Source organism: Oncorhynchus clarkii, chromosome 25 (assembly GCF_045791955.1).
Source record: "Oncorhynchus clarkii lewisi isolate Uvic-CL-2024 chromosome 25, UVic_Ocla_1.0, whole genome shotgun sequence".
Classification (NCBI taxonomy): Eukaryota; Metazoa; Chordata; class Actinopteri; order Salmoniformes; family Salmonidae; genus Oncorhynchus; species Oncorhynchus clarkii.
In genome coordinates, this window is record NC_092171.1 from 32,643,454 (window position 1) to 32,668,653 (window position 25,200).

Sequence of the window (25,200 nt, forward strand, 5' to 3'; positions counted from 1 at the left end):
GATCAACACAACATAAAGACGATCCAGGATCAACACAACATAAAGATGATCCAGGATCAACACAACATAAAAACGATCCAGGATCAACACAACATAAAGATGATCCAGGATCAACACAGCTACTTGACGATCCAGGATCAACACAACATAAAGACAATCCAGGATCAACACAACATAAAGTCTATCCAGGATCAACACAGCTAAATAACATACTGTATATATGTTTTCATCTTCAGCAAGGATCGATCAGGACATAGTCTGCAACAGTTTGGCCTGCTGTACAGTATACAGTAAACAATAAGTAGGCAAGTGAGTGACGGTAATGTCAGGCATAAAGAACAGGATTCTTTTTTTGCTTTGTATCATTATTTACTAGAGGGTTGGACCTGAAGAGATACACTACATGGAAAAAAGTATGTGGACGCCTGCCACCAGTTTTTCCCAATTGTTTACACACTAAAACTGGCCCATGAGGCACAATGACCCAAACCTGTAACTAATTTAGCAGAACCATACACCAAATCTGCAATACAACTAGCACATGTTTTGCTTTACACTCAGATTGCAATTCTATAACAAACATTTGGCAAAACACAACACACAATTCTCTACCTTTGGCACAACCTTCACGACCAAAAGCCCTTGTGTGCAAATGAAAAGCAACACTTTTCAACAAGCTAAACTCAATGTCCAATTGATCACTTTCACCCGGCACATGTGCAAACACTAATTGCATAAATGTTCACTTTGTAATCAGACCTTTAGTATTTTTAGTATGTTTGGAAGCAAACTTGGCGGAGAGAAGTAGGGGTAGGGGTAGGGGTAGAGGTAGAGGTGTAGGAAGAGGAAGAGGAAGAGGTGGGGGTGGAGGTAGACCAAGAACAAGGAGAGTAATCTCTGATGAAATTTGGGCGACTGTGGTGGACCATTTGGTCACCTGTGGTTTGACCTTGAGAGGCTGGGAAGAGAGTGCTGCCCAATCTGAGCCGCTTCACCGTAGCATCCATCATCTGGACCTTCCAAAATGAGAATAGGTATGTACTGCAGACATTGGACCGCTCTACTACTTTTACTACTTGACAGGAGAACAACATGAAGCACAGGAAATACTGTAGATTCCAATACATACTGAAAGGAGAAACAAAGTAAATATTTAATGTATTACTGTATGAAATTGGGAGCTGTACTACTTTGTAACATGTTTATCTAGTATACTGTATTACTGTAGTGTTTACTGTACTGTATGCTATTTTTTTGCAGAACTGAAAGACGACCACCACATATCTATTTACAGACAAACTGGAGGCTGCCATTGTGCAAATGGTAGTTGAAAATAATGCAATAAAACAGCGAGAAATCCAACAACAGATTATTGAAAACCCTGCCATCTTTCATAACATCACAGTGAGCTTATCAACCATAACCCGCATCCTTAAGAAACACCATCTCCGGAAGAAAGGAATTCCCAAAGAGTGAAGGATAAACAGTACGAATATCTGCAAGTAAGTAATGTAATATTATTACACTCTTGAAACATTAGAGACTAATTGATGTTGCCAGTGAACTTTACTATACAGTAATTACATTTACTCTCATTTCAGAGAATCATGGAGACAGACATAATGGTGCCAGATGGGACGGCAGCCGTTTTACGTGCTCCTAACCATAGTGTGGTCTACAGCTTATCATGAGGTACTCTACCTCAGGCGAGCATAACCTCAAGACTTTCTTAATATTAGAGATGGCACACCAGCTGTTATTGACAAATAAACACAGAACACCATCCTTCGTCTTTCCGGAGGTTGCTGTTCTGTCTTGTCAATGGAGGGAAAACCCAGCCAACTGTATATTATCCTTGTCCTTGTTCAGTCACGACTCAGTGAAATATAGGATATTACAATGTTTTAAAACTTCTTAGGGTTAGATCTATTTTCCTGAATTTCAGCCTGACTGACGTGCCCAAAGTAAACTGCCTGTTACTCAGGCCCAGAAGCCAGGATATGCATATAATTGGTAGCATTAGATAGAAAACATGTTGACGTTTGTAGAAATGTTAAAGCAATGTATGAGACTATAGCACAATTGATATGGTATACTATAATCCAAGGTCCCAGGCTCTTGTAATGGAAAGCTATGGGTCCTATGCAATTCTAGCTCCCAGATTGCAATTCATATGGCTTCGACTAGATGTCAACAGTCTTTGTTTCAGGCTTGTTTCCTCCAAAACGAGGAAGAATTTGGTCCCAGTGGAAAATCAGTCTGTCGGAGCACGGCGAAGAGGAGCGCCTGCTAATTTTACTTTTCTATTAAACATACTTCTTTCCGTATGAAATATTATAGTTTATTTACATTTTAGGATAGCTGAGGATTACATAGAAATGTAGTTTGACTTTTTGAACAAAGTTTAGCAGTAGCTTTTTGGAATCGTTTGTCTGCACGTTGAACGAGTACATTACTGAAATGGATGACGGCAACTACACTGACTTTTTGGGATATAAAGAAGGATTTTATCTAAAACGAAACGACCATTCATGTTGTAGCTGGGGCTCTTGGGATTGCCAACAGAGGAAGATTTTCAAAAGTAAGTGATTTATTTAATCGTCATTTGTAATTTTATGAAACCTGTGCTGGTAGAAAAATATGTTGATGTGGGGCGCCATCCTCAAACAATCACATGGTATGCTTTCGCTGTAAAGCCTATTCTAAATCGGACAACGCAGTCAGATTAACAAGAATCTCAGCTTTTAAATGATATAAGAAACTTGTATGTTCATAAATGTTTAATATTAAGATTATTTATTTGAATTGCGCACCATTCAATTTCACTGGACGTTGTCGACAGGTCTCCCGCTAATGGGACGACTAGTCTTAAGAAGTTTGTCCCATTGGTAGGATAGTCTGCCTCTCTGAGACTAGGCCCAAACGCCCCTTCATTCACATGAAGAAAAGACGGAAATACAGGGGTCGGAGATCGGGGTGCCTTGTGAGAATTCATCGGCGAGTGGGTAACCCACCTCTACCATCCATTCTATTGGTCAACGTGCAATCACTGGAGAATAAACTGGATGATCTCCATTCGAAACTATCCTACCAACAGGACATTAAAAACTGTAATATCTTATGTTTCAAGAGTCGTGGCTGAACGACAACACGGATAATATGTGACCTGTTTCAAGAAACTGGGCGTACATCGTGGGTCACTTCTTCATACGAGAGCCATTTGAATAAAATCTTCTTATTTTTCAAAATGCGTTTTTTGGGGGGGCAGAAATGCCTTCTGGAACATGTGAACTTTCGTGTGCCTTAATAACAACCTTGTATGCCATCTGTAAATATGAATACAATTGTTAAATTCCGATCCTGTAAATATGAATACAATTGTTAAATTCTGATCCTAGCCACAGAAAAAGACAGCAACCGGTTAATTGACTACAGCTCAGCATTCAACACAATAGTGCCCACAAAGCTCATTACTAAGCTAAGGAGCCTGGGACTAAACATCTCCCTCTGCAACTGGATCCTGGACTACCTGACGAGCCACTCCGAGGTGGTTAGGGTAGGCAACATCACATCTTCCACGCTGATCCTCAACATGAGGGCACCGCAGGGGTGTGTGCTTCATCCCCTCCTGTACTCCCTGTTCACCCACGACTGCGTGGCCAAGCACGATTCCAACACCATCATCAAGTTTGCTGACAACACAAAAGTGGTAGGCCTGATCAGCGACGATGACGAGACAGCCTATAGGAAGGAGGTCAGAGACCTGGCAGAGTGGTGCCAGAACAACAACCTCTCCCTCATTGTGAGCAAGACAAAGGAACTGATCGTGGACTACAGTAAAATTATTCACATCGATGGGGCTGTAGTGGAGCGGGTCGAGAGTTTCAACTTCCTTGGTGTCCACAGCTCCAACAAACTGTCATGGTCCACACACCAAGAAAATCATGAAGATGGCATGACAACACCTTTTCCCCCTCAGGAAACTGAAAAGAAGTGACGTGTGTCACCAGATGCTCAAAAAGTTCTACAGCTGCACCATCGAGTACATCCTGACCGGTTGCATCACCGCCTGGTGTGGCAACTGCTCACCATCCGACAGAGGGTAGTGTGTACGGACTAGTACATCAATGACGCCAAGCTTCCTTCTATCCAGGACATATGTATTAGGCGGTGTAAGAGGCAGGCTAAAAATTTGGTACCGGAGCGCTAGGTCAAAAAGGCACCTTAACAGCTTCTACCCACTAGCCATAAGACTGAAGAACAATTAATCAAATGGCCACCCTGACTATTTACATTGATACCCCCCCCCTTGTTTTTACACTGCTGCTGCTTTACCCCTAACTACATGTACAAATTACCTCGACTAACCTGTACCCCCGCACATCGACTCTTTACCGATTTCCCCTGTATATAGCCTCATTATTGTTATTTTATTTTTTATTGTGTTACTTTTAATATTGTTTTTTACTTCAGTTAATATAGTAAATATTTTCTTAACCCTATTTCTTGAACTGCATTGTCGGTTGAGGGCTTATATGTAATCATTTCACGTTAAGGTCTACTACACCTGTTGTATTCAGCAGTACACGTTAAGGTCTACTACACCTGTTGTATTCGGCGCATGAGATATATACAATTTATTTCATATGATTTTGATGCACGTCCCATTCCACATGAACTCATATTCATAGAGAAGGAAGGATTCAATTTAGCGAAGACGAGGAGGAGAAGAAGGAGCATCATTGCTCAAGGTGCCATTATTGAGTTACCTGGTAATGTCACCAAATGTGCAGCTATGAGCCACAATGGGGTCCTCCACTTCCATGCCACCCTTGGACCATACAGCACTGCCCATCTCCTTCATTTCCTGAACTCCTTACATGACAAGCTTTTTCAGACAGAGCAGAGATGGCCAAGTGATCCTGAGCAGCAAATGTATGTTCTAATTTGGGACAACGTGAGTTTCCATCTGGCTGCTCAGGTCCGCAACTGGTTCCATGACCATCACAGGTTTACAATTCCCTATCTCCCACCATATTTCTCAACCCCATTGAGGAGTTGTTTTCAGCATGGCGGTGGGAGGTGTATGATCGCAAAACCCCATGAACCTATGGCTCTTCTCCAGTCAATTGAGGAGGCCTGTGGTGACATTCCAGCAGACTCCTGTCAGGGGTAGGTGCATCATGCCAAAATATATTTCCCCGCTGTCTGGCAAAGGAGAATATCGCCTGTGATGTTGATGAAAATCTGTGGCCGGACCAAAACGACACACATGACTGATTTAGTTTTCGCAGTGGAGTATTTGTTTCTTGATGATTTTGATTTTACTGTATTTCGAAAGTTTTTAAAAATGTATTCCCTACAATTCATCTAACATACAGTAGAGTAGTACAAATAAGTATATTTTTCGTCCTCTGCATATGAAAAATATATTTACTATATGTTTGCAGTTTTACTGTATGTGTGCTTGCTGTTTGACATGTACTGAATGATGTTGAAATATAAAACGTACATTTTTGCATTTGTGTTCCTTTCTTGTTTGAGTACAAAAACAATAAACAGTTTAACAACACAATCTTAGTCTTTACACTGAAATGGATTTTAATAGTAGTGTTTTGAATGTCATATTAGTGTGATCTCGGTTGTCACTAAGTTGGATTCATTTGATGTGTGTGTGTGTGTCTCATTTGTATCCAGAGTTTAATTTTGAACAGAGAGTACATGATTTTGATTGTTGTGTTTCATTATGCAAGATGTTTGTGGGGTTTAGGGAAATTGGCTAACTGTTTTGTGTTTAGAGTGTTGAGGACATGAGACGTAGTTTCAGCAAAACGGGTGTTAAAAAATTGGGAAAAACTGTAATATGGATTTGGTCCCCCCTTTGCTGCTATAATAGCCCCCACTCTTCTGGGAAGGCTTTCCACAAGATGTTGAAACATTGCTGCAGGGACTTGCGTCCACATTCAGCCAAAAGAGCATTAGTGAGGTCAGGCACCTATGTTGGGTGATTAGACCTGGCTCGCAGTCTGCGTTCCAATTCATCCCAAAGGTGTTTGATGGGGTTGAAATCAGGGCTCTGTGCAGGCCAGTCATGTTCTTCAACACCGATCTGGACAAAACCATTTCTGTATGGACCTCACTTAGTGCACGGGGGCAGTGACCAGCACAAAAAACATCCTGTGGCGTTCTGCATTAGCATCGAATAGCCCCCGTGATATGCAACTTTTCAGGGAAGTTAGGAACAAATATACACAGGCAGTTAGAAAAGCTAAGGCAAGCTTTTTCAAACAGAAATTTGCATCCTGTAGTACCAACTCAAAAAGGTTCTGGGACACTGTAAAGTCCATGGAGAATAAGAGCACCTCCTCCCAGCTGCCCACTGCTCTGAGGCTAGGAAACATTGTCACCACTGATAAATCCGCTATAATTGAGAATTTCAATAAGCATTTCTCTACGGCTGGCCATGCTTTCCACATCGCTACCCCTACCCCGGTCAACTGCCCGGCACCCTCCACAGCAACCCGCCAAAGCCCCCACCATTTCTCTATTTACCCAAATCCAGATAGCCGATGTTCTGAAAGAGCTGCAAAATCTGGACCCCTACAAATCAGCCGGGCTAGACAATCTGGACCCTCTCTTTCTAAAATTATCAGCCAAAATTGTTGCAACCCCTATTACTAGCCTGTTCAACCTCTCTTTCGTATCGTCTGAAATTCCCAAAGATTGGAAAGCTGCCGCGGTCATCCCCCTCTTCAAAGGGGGTGACACTCTAGACCCAAACTGCTACAGACCTATATCTATCCTACCCTGTCTTTCTAAGGTCTTTGAAAGCCAAGTTAACAAACAGATTACTGACCATTTTGAATCCCACCATACCTTCTCCGCTATGCAATCTGGTTTCAGAGCTGGTCATGGGTGCACCTCAGCCACGCTCAAGGTTCTAAACGACATCATAACCGCCATCGATAAGCGACATTACTGTGCAGCCGTATTCATCGATCTGGCCAAGACTTTCGACTCTGTCAATCACAACATTCTTATTGGCAGACTCGACAGCCTTGGTTTCTCAAATGATTGCCTCGCCTGGTTTACCAACTACTTCTCTGATAGAGTTCAGTGTGTCAAATCGGAGGGCCTATTGTCTGGACCTCTGACAGTCTCTATGGGTGTGCCACAGGGTTCAATTCTCAGGCCGACTCTCTTTTCTGTATACATTAATGATGTTGCTCTTGCTGCTGGTGATTCTCTGATCCACCTCTACGCAGACAACACCGTTCTGTATACTCTTGGCCCCTCCTTGGACACTGTGTTAACTAACCTCCAGACTAGCGTCAATGCCATACAACTCTCCTTCCGTGTCCTCCAACGGCTCTAAAACGCAAGTAAAACTAAACGCATGCTGTTCAATCGATCGCTGCCCGCACCTGCTCGCCCGTCCAGCATCACTACTCTGGACGGCTCTGACTTAGAATACGTGGCCAACTACAAATACCTGGGTGTCTGGTTAGACTGTAAACTCTCCTTCCAGACTCACATTAAGCATCTCCAATCCAAAATTAAATCTAGAATCGGCTTCCTATATCGCAACAAAGCATCCTTCACTCATGCTGCCAAACATCCCCTCGTAAAACTGACCATCCTACCGATCCTCGACTTCGGTGATGTCATCTATAAAATAGCCTCCAAAACTCTACTCAACAAACTGGATGCAGTCTATCACAGTGCCATCCGTTTTGTCACCAAAGCCCCATACACTACCCACCATTGCGACCTGTACGCTCTCGTTGGTTGGCCCTCGCTTCATACTCGTCGCCAAACCCACTGGCTACAGGTTATCTACAAGTCTCTGCTAGGTAAAGCCCCGCCTTATCTCAGCTCACTGGTCACCATAGCAGCAACCACTCGTAACACGCACTCCAGCAGGTATATCTCACTGGTCACCCCCAAAGCCAATTCCTCCTTTGGTCGTCTTTCCTTCCAGTTCTCTGATGCCCATGACTGGAACGAATTGCAAAAATCTCTGAAGCTGGAGACTCACATCTCCTTCACTAGCTTTAAGCACCAGCTGTCAGAGCATTTTACAGATCACTGCACCTGTACTTAGCCTATCTGTAAACAGCCCATCTATCTACCTACCTCATCCCCATACTGGTATTTATTTATTCATTTTTCTCCTTTGTACCCCAGTATCTCTACCTGCACATTCATCTTCTGCCGATCTACCATTCCAGTGTTTAATTGCTATATTGTAATTACTTCGCCACCATGGCCTATTTATTTCCTTAACTTACCTCATTTGCACTCACTGTACATAGCCTTTTTGTTTTCTTTTGTTTTACTGTATTATTGACTGTATGTTTTGTTTATTCCATGTGTAACTCTGTGTTGTTGTATGTGTCGAATTGCTACGCTTTATCTTGGCCAGGTCGCAGTTGCAAATGAGAACTTGTTCTCAACTAGCCTACCTGGTTAAATAAAGGTGAAATAAAATAAAAAATTGTCATGCTGAAACAAGAAAGGGCCTTCCCCAAACTGTTACCACAAAGTCGGAAGCACAGAATCGTCTAGAATGTCATTCTGTGCAGCAAAATTAAGATTTCTCTTCACTGGAACTAAGTGTCCTAGTCCGAATCACAAAAAAACAGCCACAGAACATGATTCCTCCTCCACTAAACTTTACAGTTGGCACTATGCATTGGGGCAGGTAGCTTTCTCCTGGCATCTGCCAAACCCAGATTTGTCCATCGGACTGCCACAATGTGAAGTGTGAATCATCATTCCAGAGAATGCTTCAGAGTCCAATGACGGTGAGTTTTACACCACTCCAGCTTAAGCTTGGCATTGCGCATGATGCTCTTAGGCTTGTGTGCGGCTGCTCGGCCATGGAAACACATTTCATGAAGCTTCCGATGAACAGTTATTGCGCTGATGTTGCTTCCAGAGGCAGTTTGGAACTCGGTAGTGTTGCAACCAAAGACAGAAGATTTTTACGCATTACTCACTTCAGCACCAAGCGGACCCGTTCTGTTAGCTTGTGTGGCCTACCACTTCGCAGCTGAGCCGTTGTTGCATCTAGACACTTACAGTTGACACTTACAGTTGACCGGTGCAGCTCTAGGAGGACAGACATTTGATGATCTGACTTGTTAGAAAGGTTCCACATTGAAAGTCACTGATCTCTTCAGTAAGGCCTTTCTACTGCCAGTGTTTGTCTGTGGAGATTGAATGGCTGTTTGCTCAATTTTGTACACCTGTCAGCAACAGGTGTGGCTGAAATAGCCGAATCCTCTTAATTGAAGGAGTGTCCACATAGTTTTGGCCATGTAGTGTAACTCTTCTTCAGGTAGCACAATGCCAAGCACCAGGCTGCCACCTCGCACGCCAGATTAATGGAAGTATACCGCTGCAAATGGATCACATGTGGCTCATATCCTTCTGCACAGGGAAAAGTACAAGTACTATAACTAATAATCAACAAATATTGGACATAGGACTAGTCGCATCTTCTAGAAAAGGGAGATAAAGGAAACATTTATATAATGGAGACACAAGGTTATCTACCTGTGTGTGTGTTTGCATGTGTGTGTCTACATGTGCAATTGTTTTTAGTGTGATTTTTAACCGTTGTATAATTCATGCGTTCTGGGCTGTTCTGGGCTGTTCCGGACTCTACCTGGGCTTTAGGTTAATCACATGATACATGAGATTAATTACGGTGGCATTAGGAACCTGAGGAGCCAGCACCTGTCCCGTCAGAGCCATACATCAGCATTAAGAAATCAGCCCTCCGCGATCATTATTTATCAGGCCCGGTAAATGCCCCTAAGGCCCCCAAGGCGAGAGAGACCATTGAAAGGTGTGTTTAAAGGCCCCAAGACTAACTTAATCGCAAGAGAATGGGCTCCTGAAAGGGCCTCACAAAGTTTTGTTTTTGTAATTATTTACAGATTAAATAGATTAGCTCGAGAGCAATATTACAGTCTGTTCAATGACCGCAAAATTCAATGTAAAAATGGATTCAAGGACAACCAACTAAAATACAAAAGGACTTCTTTGGAACCATAGTGATTTTCATGGTGGTGAATTAGGGGGTGAGGACTTACACTGGAATAGTCTTGTCAGAACATTGTGAATTACTTTATCTGTTAATGCGATGTTGACATTTGAAACATGGACAGTCCAACGCCAACAGAAAGCGAGCCATACATCAAAACAATCCAGGCCTTTCATATTAAAGTCCAGCCAACAGAGAAATTGACTCATAAATCAAGATGTACAGTATAGCACTGTCCAATTCATTGCATGTGGCATGTGGCATGTGGCATACTGTATTTCAAGGCTAGCGGAGTGGGCACTGTTTCAGATATGCATTAGCCATGTTCGGGAAGGAACACAGCGCCGCCCCTCAGGCACGGCCTGCATCTCAAATGGCACTCTATTACCTATGGGCCCTGGTAAAAAAGTAGTGCACTATATAGGGAATAGGGTGCTATTTGATGTGTTCCGTGTGTTCTATGTTCCATGTGTCCTTGAATTCTGTGCATTCCGTAGAAATGTCAGATAACTCCAGTTGGGGTATTCTAGAACTCCACATTCCCAGTCAAAGCACATTCCTGGGACATGCTAAAATCCCCCTGGGGTCAGGGATTGGCTTGTGTCCAATCCAACTGATAGCTAGGCTTAACAAGAAGGACATTTTAATGAATGGCCTTTTTCTTGTGTCTTTGCAGGCTGAGTGGGAACATAACGTTTGGGCTCTCTGACAGTAGGCATCAAAGGCAGACAGGTAGACAGGCAGGCAGACAGGTAGACAGACAGGCAGACAGACTGGCAGACAGACTGGAAGATAGGCAGGCAGGCAGTCAGACAGGCAGGCAAACAGGCCCCTCATATCTCTCTCGTTCTCTCATTCTCTCTCAATTCAATTCAAGGGGCATTAATGGCATGGGAAACATATGTTAACATCGCAAAAGCAAGTGAAGTAGATAATATACAAAAGTGAAATAAACAATAAAAATGAACAGCAAAGATTACACTCACAGAAGTTCCAAAAGAAAAAAGACATTACAAATGTCATATTATGTATATACAGTTAAAGTCAAAAGTTTACAAACCTGACTCAGTTACACCAGCTCTGTAAGGAGGAATTGGCCAAAATTCATTCATCAAACTTATTGTGGGAAGCTTGTGGAAGGCTTACCAAAACATTTGACCCAAGTTAAACAATTTAAAGGCAATGCTACCAAATACTAATTGAGTGTATGTAAACTTCTGACCCACTGGGAATGTGATGAAAGAAATAAAAGTGGAAATAAATCATTCTCATTATTTTCTTTTGGCAATAGGTCACAATTTCTGCTGCTGTGATGGCACACTGTGGTATTTCACCCAAGAGATAGGGGATTTTATCAAGATTGGATTTGTTCTCAAATTCTTTGTGTGTCTGTGTAATCTGAGGGAAATAGTCTCTAATATGGTCATACATTTGGCAGAAGGTTAGGAAGGGTTGCTCAGTTTCTAATTCATTTTGTGTGGCAGTGTGCACATAGCTTGTCATATCTTGAGAGCCTGATCGATAGCAAGGCTATGCTCACTGAGTCTGTACATAGTCAAAGCTTTCCTTAATTTTTGGTCAGTCACAGTGGTCAGATATTCTGCCACTGTGTACTCGCTGTTAAGGGCCAAATAGCAAATTCTTTCCAATGTGTCAAGTAATTATCTTTTTGTTTTCTCATGATCTGGTTGGGTCTAATTGTGTTGCTGTCCTGGGGCTCTGTGGAGTCTGTTTGTGTTTGTGAGCCGAGTCCCCGTACCAGCTGGCAGAGGGGACTCTTCTCCAGGTTCATCTCTCTGTAGGTGAGGGCTTTGTTATGGAAGGTTTGAGAATCACTTATTTTAGGTGGTTGTAGAATTTAACAGCTCTTTTCTGGATTTTTATAATTAGTGGGAATCGTGACAATTGTGTTCTTTATGCATAATTTGGTGTTTTACATTACATTATACACAGGGTATGTTTTTGCAAACTTCTGCATGCAGAGCCTCAGTTTGGTGTTTGTTCCATTTAGTGAATTCTTTGTTGGTGACTGGACCCCTAACCTCACAACCATAAAGGGCAATGGGTTCTATAACTGATTCAAGTAATATCCTAATTGGGATGTCAAATTTGATGTTCCTTTTCATGGCCTAAAAGACCCTTCTTGCCTTGCCTCTCAGATTGTTCACAGCTTTTTGGAAGTTACCTGTGGTGCTGATGTTTAGGACCAGGTAGATATAGTTTTTTTGTGTGCTCTAGGGCAACAGTCTCTCAGTGGAATTTGTATTTTTTGGTCCTGGCAACTGGACTTTTTTTGGAACACCATTAACTGTCAGGGCCCAAGTCTGACAGAATCTGTTCAGTGCCTTCGGGAAAGTATTCAGACCCCTTGACTTTTTTCACATTTTGTTACGTTACAGCCTTATTCTGAAATGGATTAAATGAAAAAAATCCTCAGCAATCTACACACAATACCGTTGACAGTTGACAGTTTATTTCAGAGCAAAAACCAAACCATGAGGTCAAAGGAATTGTCCGTAGAGCTCCAAGACAGGATTGTGTTGAGGCACAGATCTGTGGTAGGGTACCATCATTCTTAAATGGCAGAAGTTTGGAACCACCAAGACTTCTTAGAGCTGGCCGCCAGGCCAAACTGAGCAGTCAGGGGAGAAGGACTTTGATCAGGGAGGTGATCAAGAACCCGATGGTCACTCTGACAGATCTCTAGAGTTCCTCTGTGGAGATGTGAGAACCTTCCAGAGAGACAATAATCTCTGCAGCACTCCACCAATCAGCATTTTATGGTAGAGTGGCCAGACGGAAGCCACTCCGCAGTAAAAGGCACATCACAGCCCGCTTGGAGTTTACCGTAAGGCACCTAAATACTCTAAGACCATGAGAAACAAGACTCTATGGTCTGATGAAAACAAAATTGAAATCTTTGGCCTGAATGCCAAGTGTCACGTCTGGAGGAAACCTGGCACCATCCCTATAGCGAAGCATGGTGGTGGCAGCATCACGCTGTGGGGATGTTTTTCAGAGGCAGTGACTGGGAGACTAGTCAGGATTGAGGGAAAGATGAATGGAGCAAAGTACAGCAAGATCACTGATGAAAACCTGCTCCAGAGCACTCAGACTGGACAGAAGGTTGACCTTCCAACAGGACAACGACCGTAACTCCACAGCCAAAACATTGCATGAGTGGCTTTGGGACAAGGCTCTGAATGTCCTTGAGTGGCCCTGCCAGAGCCAGGACTTGAACCTGATCGAACATCTCTACAGAGACCTGAAAATAGTTGTGCAGCAATGCTCCCCATCCAACCTGACAGAGCTTGAGAGGATCTGCAGAGAAGAATGGAAGAAACTTCCAAAATACAGTTGTGCCAAGCTTGTAGCATCACACCCAAGAAGACTCGAGCCTGTTTTAGCTCCCGAAGGTGATTCAACAAAGTACTGAGTAAAGGGTCTGAATGTTTATGTAAATATGATATTTAAACTTTTTTTTATATACATTTCCAAAAATGTCTAAAAACCTGTTTTTGCCTTATCATTATGGGATATTGTGTGGAGATTGATGTGTAGACATTTTTTTTTGTCAATTTTATAATAAGGCTGTAACCTAACAACATTTTGAAAAAGTCAAGGGATCTGAATTCTTTCCGAAGGCACTGTAGGTGCTGCAGTAGGCCCTCCTTGGTTGGGGACAGAAGCACCAGATCATCTGCAAACGGTTAACATTTGACTTCAGAGTCTAGTAGGGTAAGGCCGGATGCTGCAGACTGTTCTAGTGCTAACTAGTGTTCTAAAGTTGTTCTCTCTCTCTCTCTCTCTCTCTCTCTCTCTCTCTCTCTCTCTCTCTCTCTCTCTCTCTTTCTCTCTCTCTCTAACCCTCCTGTCTCCTGTCTCTCTCCACATCAACGCAAGCGGCACTGGGCTTAGCCGTATTTGTATTATTAATCCACACGCTGGCTGGAAGCTAGATCCCTCAAACAAGAAGAGGTATTGTGCTTTTTTTTAATGGAGGGAAAGAAGGAGGAGGGAGTGTATGTGTGTGTGGGGGTAGCAGTCACATTTCCCATCACGGTCCATCTTGGCAGAGGTGGGTAGTAATACCCCAGGGCATGATGGTCATCTTTCAACAGGATCCACTAATGAACTGTTTTTATTTGACAGCATGCAATTACCAACTTGGCGATGTCATAAAACTATCCCTCGCTCTCTCCTTCTCCCTGTGACTCATTTTCTCCCTCCCTTTTTCTCACCCTTCTAAATTATTTATCTCCAAATTATTCCATCTCTTATCTTATTTTACTAGCAACATCTGAGGTTGAACTCATTCTCTTTGCCAGTTTGTGCATCCACATTTGGAATCAAATGTTTTGCACCCTGACAGTATGGATGTTGTCAGATTGCCCATACTAACATTTTAACATAAGCAGTCTGAGAGCGGTCTGTGCCAGAGGAGGCTGGTGAGAGGAGCTATAGGAGGATGGGTTCATTGTAATGGCTGGAATGGTATCAATGGAATGGTACCAAACATCAAACACATGGAAACAACGTGTTTGACTCCGTTCCGATGACTCCATTCCAGACATTTTAATGAGCCCATCCTCCTATAGCTCTTCCCACCAGCCTTTTTGTCTGTGCATGGCACTACCTTCCCCCTACTTTATAGAAGGATTCAGATACAGCCTCACATACCAAACATCTGTCAGTGGGTAGAAACACTGACATTTGTTTCATGATCATCTGTAAATTATGCTATATATGCTGAATGGTGGGTTTGTTGGAATTGTTGTCCCCCATAATGAAGTCAGGGAGGGGACTGTGGATCTGTCTCTGTCCGTTTGTACGTTAGTCACACGTGATATCTCAAGAGAGCACTGGAAGATTTTGACGAAACATACTGTAATTTAATGTGAAATAGTTTTATCCCTCCAAAATTTCCCAAGAGGGGAAAGAGGGAAGAAAATGTACAAATTCCAGTGAGCTTATTTTCTAGTCTCAGTACTGTCCCTGCTGCCCTTGAAGTTCTCAAAATGTCAAACAAATGTATTGTCCACTTTTAGCTTGTTTTTATACCACTTCTGACCTTAGACAACACAACCCACTCCAAACCAAACACTATGAAAACCTGCACATAAACACACAAACACGCATGCACGTATACACACACACACACACACACACACACACACACACACACACACACACACACACACACAGAGAAAGCACTACCACACAGAAACTTTTTGAATATCCCTCTCCCTACCACAGTTTATGTTGATGATAGATTACCATGCTGTTTACAGGTAGACTAGATTATCATGATGTTTACAAGTGGACTAGTTGATGCCTTTTTTGTCTCCACTCTGAGACACTTCCAAGGAGTTCAAGGTCCATGGCCAAGCCCTGAGCCTCTCTTATCAGTATGCCGCGCAGCAGAGCAGACAAAACACTTTCATCACAATGCAAAGAATGAGCTCGGAGATGATACTTTGCAAATGTCTATTTTCCACAACGAGGGTGAGATTGGGATCTCCCGCTGGCGTAGAGAGAATGGCCCTCTCTCTGTCTGTTTTTCAACTCTCTCTCTCTCCCTCTCTCTCTCTCTCTCTCTCTCTCTCTCTCTCTCTATGTATCTTTCTCTCTGTATCTCTCTCTCGGTGCCTCTCTGTATCTCTCTCTATGTATCTATCTCTCTCATTTTCTCTTCCGCCATCTCACTCTCTCTCACTTTCTCTTTCCTCCTGTGTCTGCATCTGGGTCTCGCCTGGTGCCCTTAGCCTATCTTTGAGTTGAACAATGAGTCAGCTGTCTAACTTTGAGTTGAGTCTGCCAGTATGCATATTCATGTATCTCATGTATGTCACAGTAAAGCTATTTCCAGGACATGGACTAAGTGCGGTTGGGTTCGTTTTTAATTCAATATTGCTACACTATGTTCTACACAAACGGTTGACTTATTTAAATGGTGGGTTGTCTCTACAGAAAACTTGTACTTGGTTTTGACAGCTACTGTGATATGCATACAGTATTTATTGTTAAAATGTATTCTCTTTTAACCCCTAAACCAAACTCATGCTGAGCTAAATCCCTTACTCTTCATCTGTCAAAATGTAGACTTGTCTTCCCACTTCTTCAAGGTTAGATATTTTTAGTTAGCACATGTGCAGACAGCACACAGAGAGCTGGCCTGTGTTTTGCAAGCTAGCTCATTTGTGTGAGTGTACATTACCTGTACATAAAACTGCTGACTTGACCCCTGTGTCATAATTTACGACTGTAAAGCCATGCTAATGGGCACACCCTACCTAAAAGACCATGACTCAAAGAGGCCAACATATGCCATGCCACGTTGTCTGTCGAAGCATTCTAAATGGCACCATAGTCCCTATATAGTTCACTCATTTTGATAGGGCTCAAGCTAAAAGTAATGCACTATTTAGTGAAAAGGGTGCCGTTTGGGACGTATGCTGTGACTGTGGCATGAACACTCATTTCACTCCATCAAGCGGAAAGGAAAGGGAAGGAAAGAGAAGACCCCCACTGAAAAAACGAATGGGATTACCAGAGCACTCTTACATATGACCACTCATGGACCCACATTTTTTTCAGTTTAGTTAATTTGTATTTATTGTATGTATTTTATAAGCCCTATGCCAGGGCAGAGCAGGGTCCTGGCAGTGGAAAACCTTAGAAGGAGGCTGTGCCAAGCTGTACTCACAGTAATCAGGAACCCCCAGCCAGACAGTATTAGGAACATTCCTGTGATAGCCTGTGTTGACAGTGAGGTCAGATTACTGTACGGTACATCTCTCCAACATTAACTACACACCTCTGCTTTTATCCCTGACAGCCCAGCCATCACTCCGGCTGGTGCCTGGGAAAATTCACTGGAAGTCTGACCGAACGGCCCCGGGATCTAGAGTCCGGGGTCTAGATTCCAGGGTCCAGAGTCCAGGGTCCAGGGTGAAGAGTCCAGGGTCAAGGGTCCAGAGTCAAGAGTCCATGTCCAGAGTCCAGGTCTAGAGCCAAAATTTCAGCAATATCTCGATTAATTCATATTGTTTTTGTGGCCATATCATTCCATGGCTGAAACAGTTTATACTATGAAAATAGGCTCATGTTGTAGCCTGTAACTTGGACGGTTGCCTTGCCAACACAACCTGACTCACTTCTTGGAATATTTCAATTTGCAACAATAAATCAGGACAGGGAGCAGCAGCCAGCCAATCTACCCAGGGTCTGAAACTCAAGCCGTCACATTGTGTGCGTGTTTGTGGCTGGTATGTGTGTGGCTGGTGTGCGTGTCGTGTGTGTTTGTGTGTGTGTGTGTAGCTGGTGTGTTGTGTGTGTCTGCGTGCATGCTTGGACGCGCATGTGTGTATTGAGTTTAGGGGGCTCAGAGCGAGGTGTCTCTCTGGATCATATCTGTGCCACTTAATCATGTCTCCCAGCAGCTGAACAAATGGAGATAGATGTTGTTTCCACTTCTGCTCTTATCCCTGTGAGTGTCTTACACACAGGCATGACCAAGCCCAACACATGCGTGTCACAAGATAATCGAGCTGCTGCACATATAAACTACTTCACAAAATATTTGTTTTAAAGGATAGAGTGGAAGTGTGAGCTACCTCAAACAGAGGACAGGATAGCAATAGGAGAGACTGAGGCAGCACGGCGTACACAAGGCTTTTGTGACTTGTGTTCTGACAAGCCCACCCCAGCTAGCACTAACTACATGGCTAACAAGCCCTCCCTGGCTAGCACAAGCTACGTGGCTAATAAGCCCTCCCCGGCTAGCACAAACTACGTGGCTAACATGCCCTCCCCGGCTAGCACAAACTACGTGGCTAACAAGCCCTTCCCGGCTACCACAAACTACGTGGCTAACAAGCCCTCCCCGGCTACCACAAACTACGTGGCTAACAAGCCCTCCCCAGCTAGCACAAACTACAAGGCTAACAAGCAATGCAGTGCAACTCACAGCGTACTTTCACAATTTGACCAGTCCAGTTAGATTCAAACTTGAGTACACATACAACCACTAATTTGTAGTTTATACGTATGTGTATAAGTAGTTAATTAGGCCTTTATTATGTCTTATTAGCCATATATTATTTCTTAATTATTTTCTCATTCAAACATTATATGTCATGTATAACTGGCCATAGCTTAGCTATAATAAAGGCATATTAATAGTTAATAAAGAGCAGTGGCAGATAGCCTAGCGGTTAAGATCGTTTGACCAGTAACCATAAGGACGCCGGTTAGAATCCCTGATCCGACTAAGTGAATAATGATTAGTGGTTAATATATGTACATACAATTAAAGTGTTGTCCTTGATATTTATACTGTGATATTGGCTTTTATGTGATACTTAACATGACAGAATTTATAGGCTTAAAAAACAATGATTTTCCCCAAAACATTCTCTGTGGTATGTCATTGTACTGTACATGTGGTTGTGTGTGTGTAAACGTGTATGTGCATTCCAGGTTGCTTGTTTCTTGTGTGTGTATAAATAAATAAAATGACCCGAACACTGCAGAAAGAGTGACATTTAACCAACATGCACACCCACATAATGCATCAGATTTCTCAGATGGTGCTTTATATTTACATGTTAGTAATTCACCAGACACTCTTATCCAGAGCGACTTACAGTATAGTGACTGCATACATTGTTTAACTTTTTCATATTTTTTAATTCTCTATCAACATAATCATCTTCACATGCCATGCGGGGTGTGTAATGTTATGTACATGTTGCTCCCTAACCACTGTCTTCAGCTACAAATCACAATCCAAATGATTACATCTCAGAGTTGAATGTACTACATGACCTGCCATCATACTAATCTGATGTCGTGATTGTAAGGAGAATAACAGGTTATTTTGTTCAAATGGGTAAAAAAATGCACAAAAACGGAACTGGAATAAGTATTGTTCTATTGTTAGCTGCACTATAACCCTCTTATTAAACCACTGAGTGCCACCCACTGCCTGCACCATTACATCATACCCAGGGCTGGACCATTCGTGTGCCACTCTCACAGCTGACACTTAAATCTCATTGGCTATTCTCAATTCAAAAAAACATTCAACCCTGATGAGAAGAGAAAAGGAGGCCGGAGCGAGACATCCCCGCCAGAGATTTAGTGTCTGTGTGTGTGCTTGTGTGTGTGTACTTGTGTGTGTGTGTGTCTGTCTATTTCTATACGTGTTTGCGAGAGAGCCTTAGCAACGGTTTATTTTTCTCGCACTTTTTCCCCCCAGCTCAGTTGAGGTCGATGCTTTGCCTTCTGCCTGATCTGCCGCCAGCACTACACCTCTTTAATGTGAAAGACACAAGGTTAGGGGATCCACTTACTAAACAGCAGCAGCCCCCACCAGGTAATCAACTGAGCATGGCATTGCAATTTGACCTGGGTCAACTGGGCCCACACCTCCCCTTTAAGAAAGGAGGAGAAGGCCCTGTCCGTATGTCCCAAATGGCACCCTATTCCCTATTTAGTGCACTACTTTTAACCAGATCACTATGGGCCCTGGTCAAAGTAGTGCACTATGAAGGGAATAGGGTGTCATTTGGGACGTATCCCCTGTAATGAGAGAGGAAATGTTGAGTGACCTAACGCTAATACAGCAGCTCGTCCACATCAGTCGATGGGAATTTGCATGAGATGCTTTCTCTTTAGTATGGTCTCTACTGATCTTATCATGGCTAACTCCAAATCCTCTTTGTCTCCCAATTTCTTAGTGGTTGTTGTGTCCATTTTTTCTTGCCTGGGAGTACAATAAAAGTTTGTTATAGTAGATTTATTTAGATTGTTACATAGAATTGTTTTAAAGGGATCACTTTGAATCTGTTTTCAGCTAGCCTACAAGCCAGATGTACGTAGGAGTTAGGCCTAACCACTAATTGGGGTTAAATAATTTAACATGCGGAAACGAGGTCTTATCCAAATGGAGCTGATTGGGAATCAAGAATTAAATAAAGAGGCAGAGCAACACACCCACTTGGCAGACCTGAACTTTTCCTCTTTTCTTTTTAAGCTTTGTTTCTTGGCAGCACCATGTATAAAAGTAGAATACAAGCCACCATGACCATACTCTGCCAGACCTCCTTGAAATACCAATTAAAGTGAATTTAGTCATATTCTCCTGTTCTTATTCCCCTCCTCCTCTGCCTCTAGTATGATGCTTATATGTTCTTCTGGCCAAGTGCTTTGCAGCACAACACACTCTTTAGGAGCAAAGCGAGAGATTAATGTTACCATCTTGGAACCAGTTCTGAGTACATGTTCTTGGAAAATCTGAAACACACCAGCTATCAATAACAATGCTACATGTTGCCCAGTTATTACAGAGATAATTCTACATTGATTGGTTTGATCTCCACTCCCGTTCTACAGCCCTGGCTAATGTAGCAAAAGTTCTGTAACTTTCCCAAAAGCTAGATATCTCCTCCACGGGATAGATCGAAGCTGATTCACTTCAATTCAGCAACAATCTTGTATTTTTTAAACGCTCTATCTAACCTGATCATAAGGTGTAAAGACCTACAGTGCCTTGCGAAAGTATTCACCCCTCCTGGATTTGTTTCACATTTTTTGCCTTCCAACCTGGAATTAAAATAGATTTTTGAGGGGGTTTGTATCATTTGATTTACACAACATGCCTACCACTTTGAATTTGCAAAATATGTTTTGTTGTGAAACAAACCAGAAATAAGACGAATAATCTGAAAACAAACTATTCACCCCCTCAAAGTCAATATTTTGTAGAGCCACCTTTTGCATAATTACAACTGCAAGTCTCTTGGGGTATGTCTTTATAAGCTTGGCACATCTAGTCACTTGGGATTTTTGCCCATTCTTCAAGGAAATATTGCTCCAGCTCCTTCAAGTTGGATGGGTTCCACTGGTGTACAGCAATCTTTAAGTCATACCACAGATTCTCAATTGGATTGAGGACTGGGCTTTTATTAGGCCATTCCAAGATGTTTAAATCTTTCCCCTTCAACCACTTGAGTGTTGCTTTAGCAGTATGCTTAGGATCATTGTCCTGCTGGAAGGTGAACCTCTGTCCCAGTCTCAAATATCTGGAAGACTGAAACAGGTTTTCCTCAAGAATATTCTTGTATGTAGTGCCATCCATAATTCATTCAATTCTGACCAGTGTCCCAGTCCCTGCCGATGAAAAACATAACCATGTTTTATTTAAGAAATTGCTTTTTTTCTGGCCACTCTTCTGTAAAGCCCAGCTCCGTGGAGTGTACGGCTTACAGTGGTCCTATGGACAGACACTCCAATCTTCACTGTGGAGCTTTGCAGCTCCTTCAGGGTTATCTTTGGTCTCTTTGTTGCCTCTCTGATTAATACCCTCCTTGCCTGGTCTGTGAGTTTTGGTGGGTGGCCCTCTCTTGGCAGGTTTGTTGTGGTGCCATATTCTTTCAATTTATTATTAATGGATTTAATGGTGCTCGAGGGATGTTCAAAGTTTCAGATATTTTCTTATAACCCAACCCTGATCTGTACATCTCCACAACTTTGTCCCTGACCTGTTTGGAGAGCTCCTTGGTCTTCATGGTGCTGCTTTCTTCTTGGTGCCCCTTGCTTCGTGGTGTTGCAGACTCTGGGGCCTTTCAGAACAGGTGTATATATACTGATATCATGTGACAGATCATGTGACACTTAGATTGCACACAGGTGGACTTTATTTAACTAATTATGTGACGTCTGAAGGTAATTGTTTGCACCAGATCTTATTTAGGGGCTTCATAGCAAAGGGGGGGAATACATATGTACACACCACTTTTATTTTCTTTTATCTTTTTTCTTTTTTTTACTTCACCAATTTGGACTATTTTGTGTATGTCCGTTACATGAAATCCAAATAAAAATCTATTTAAATTGCAGGTTATAATGAAACAAAGTAGTAAAAACGCCAAGGGGGTGAATACTTTTACAAGGCACTGTAAACATCAGACCAGTATTTTTGCTTCATATAACGATACCTACTCACTACATACTCTATAGAGAAACGCAGACAACTCTCTAAAATTAGGTGAAAATGTATTCAGTCTCATACTCTTCGTTCGTGTAGTTGTCTGTACGTTTTAGAGATCTGCTGAGGGGTAGGAAAATCTGCCCAAAAATAACTAAACACGGTAAGCAGGACACGAGGACAAGGCACTTGGTGAACAGCTAACTTGAGAACCCCCCCAATAACATCCCATGCCCTGATATTGTTCACAGTCTGGGAGTTGAAGACCCCAAGCTACTGCTTAGCCTCAATACGTCTCCCCTCATTTGTGTAAGAGAATACCCCTGGAACCATCCAGGACTTGCTCTCACTTTCATTTTCCTACAGAGTGTTGTTGCTGCATATTTTAGCTCTGCCCTGGGGCTGGAAGCCACTTTAAACTGTCTCCAAAGCCAGGGAAACCAGCATCCAACCAGCCCTGCAGCCCAGGGAGAGGAGATCTACAGATATACTTCACTGTGAGTCTTGTAGTCATTAGGTACCCAATGACTGCACTGTCAATGGTCATGTTCAGTATGTGTGTGTGTGTGTGTGTGTGTGTGTGTGTGTGTGTGTGTGTGTGTGTGTGTGTGTGTGTGTGTGTGTGTGTGTGTGTGTGTGCGTGCGTGCGTGCGTATTTGTTTCCAGTGTTTTATCTCTCCACAAACCCAGCGGCATTTGCCACCTGTCCACAGCGACCCGGCCAGCAGTGAAGCTGGTATGTCAGCAGTCTGCCACTGTCACATGTCTCGCAACATAACAATCCTCAGTGACTTTTGTGACATAAGCGAAGCATAAACCCTAGAAGGGATTGTTGCTTTTGTCAACATACAGAGTAGTAGCAAACATAAATGCATTTTCATCACATTATAAATGGCTGGGAGCCATAGGATTCATTTTAAACAGTGACTTATTTTTTGTAAAAAAAAACATTTCCAAAACTTCTTCAGGCACTAGATATAACTTAAATGTCGAACTCTAAAACAACAACTGCTGGTAAAAGTTTGCATTCTATTCTATCTAATTTTTGCTGAAAAACATTAAATATGCAAACAACGTTATAAATTACCTAGATTGTTTTAAAATGTATTAACATAATTAAATTAAAGAAAAAATTGGCTCACCAAGAAAGCGCATTTGACTTGTTTTGCGTTGATTTAGCTTAATCAGAAAATGCATCAAGAGATTTTGTATTGTTTTAAGATATTCTGCCTTTTAGCCTTTTAGCTTTAAGTAAAAAAAAGGATCTGCCAGTGCATTAAGGGAATTTGTCTTGGTAACATGTCTTATTAAGATCAAATAACTTGAAATTAGATTAATGATCTTACACCACTTGTGTAAAGCTTTTAAAAAATATGCTGTATATTTTATTTTTTAAATAAGAAAAATGATCTGCTAGTGCACTAAGATTATTTACCTTGGTAAAAGGGCAAGTCAATGCATTCTAATGGTAAAATATATCTACAGTAAAAATTGCAGTGTAGTTTTCATTGTTATCTTTCACAAGTTCTGAGATGTATTTCTTCACAATATGGACCATATGAATTTGACTATTCCTCTGAACAGCTCTGTCCAGGTTGTAATGATTGAGGTAGTATGTGAATTCATTAATCAATGTCAGTAAATAGAACTGCAGGGCAAACAGCTAAACCGAGGCACTGATGGGATAGAAACCATTACTGTGTTTTCACCTGCGATCAATACACTGTAAAACACAAGTGGATGGCTGCAAACACAATAGGAAAGCAGAGATGTGCAATACACACATACAAAGGCACACATACACACACACACGAGAGGCATTGTAGTGAAGCCCGACCCAATTATACTTTAATTTGATTTATATTCTGATGAATGAAGCAACTAATGTAACAATGTGATCTGGTTCTGTCTGTGTTGTTTTGAATCTTTTATTCGCAGCTACAAATTCCCAGTAGTGGAGAAACGGTGAACCGCTTCAGGGATTTCATGGACGGACGTCCGTCAGTAGTTATTCTGACTTCTTGTTCAGATTCAAAGAACTAACATCAATCCATTAGATCAGACTAGATGACATCCATGTGTTTTCAGTGAATTACATTTTGTGGTAGCACAGTATTTTACACTACTGTTTCCAATAGGCGATTGTATGATAGTAAGGGTACTCAAATGTGCAACTACATGGCAACCCAGAACCAAACGGTGTAGTAGTCAAGCAGTGCTTGATTAAACAAGCAAATCATTTATATGTTAATACTGTGTAAGTTCAATTTTAATAAGTATTCTGTCTGTAAATACCTAGTAATTATTTAATTAATTCATCATTTTTGCATTAAATAAAATAAAATACCGCAATATAAATTCACTCAACCAAATAAATAAAGTGACAGTATAATACTGTATTTCCAATAGATTGCCTTACAATATACTAAGACACAGTTGCAGAAGTGCAGTATGTGTTCACGATGTGTCTTTGGGATATAATAAATGACAGCCCAGCAAGAATTCAAACCATCTATAAAACTACTCTTACATGTATATGAGCACTTTCAGCTTCAGTTCTTCCTTGTACTATACACATTTTACATTTGATCTCAATATAACTTTGAATATAACTTTCAAAATAACTTTGAATATGGTTTCTCATTTCACATTTGATCTCAACTTTGAATATAACTGAATATATTTTTGTTGTTCATTGTCTGCTCATAGCCTACTACTATTTAACCTCTAGCGAAATTGTCTTAAACATCAACATAATACATTTTATTTATTGCCCAGCCTTAAGTGCATGCAGCAGCAATTTAACAGTGCCCCGTAGGTACACAGTCATTACAGCAGGTAATTAGGAGACTGGCTCTATACCTTCTCTAGCGCTGCTGATTGGTACACAGTCAGGGACCCTGAATTCCTGGGGTCTCACGGTCCTCTGGGGTGTTTCCCAGTCCCCGTCCTGAACGGATGACTTGTAAACGTTCAGAGAGAGAGTGGGATACCCGGGGCACTGCTCAGCGGCACAGGCGACTTCTCAGTGAGATCAACACCTCAGCCTTTCCTTCTCTTCCACTGGTGTAACTTAACCCTCTCCCTCCCTACCTCCGTCAACTCCCCCTCAGCCCTGGACCAGCCCTCCATAGGCAGGCAACCTACATCCAGT

General features: G+C 42.1%; 1 protein-coding gene across 1 annotated transcript in view; it reads right to left on the reverse strand.

Annotated features, from left to right (window-relative positions):
- The window catches only part of LOC139383756 (leucine-rich repeat transmembrane protein FLRT2-like), a 51,753-nt gene extending 26,774 nt beyond the window's left edge, over positions 1-24,979 (reverse strand). Inside the window, exon 1 of the mRNA XM_071128318.1 lies at positions 24,909-24,979. The gene's annotated coding sequence lies outside the window, so the exon portion shown is untranslated. The remainder of the gene's footprint in view (positions 1-24,908) is intronic.
- Positions 24,980-25,200: the final 221 nt, after the last annotated feature.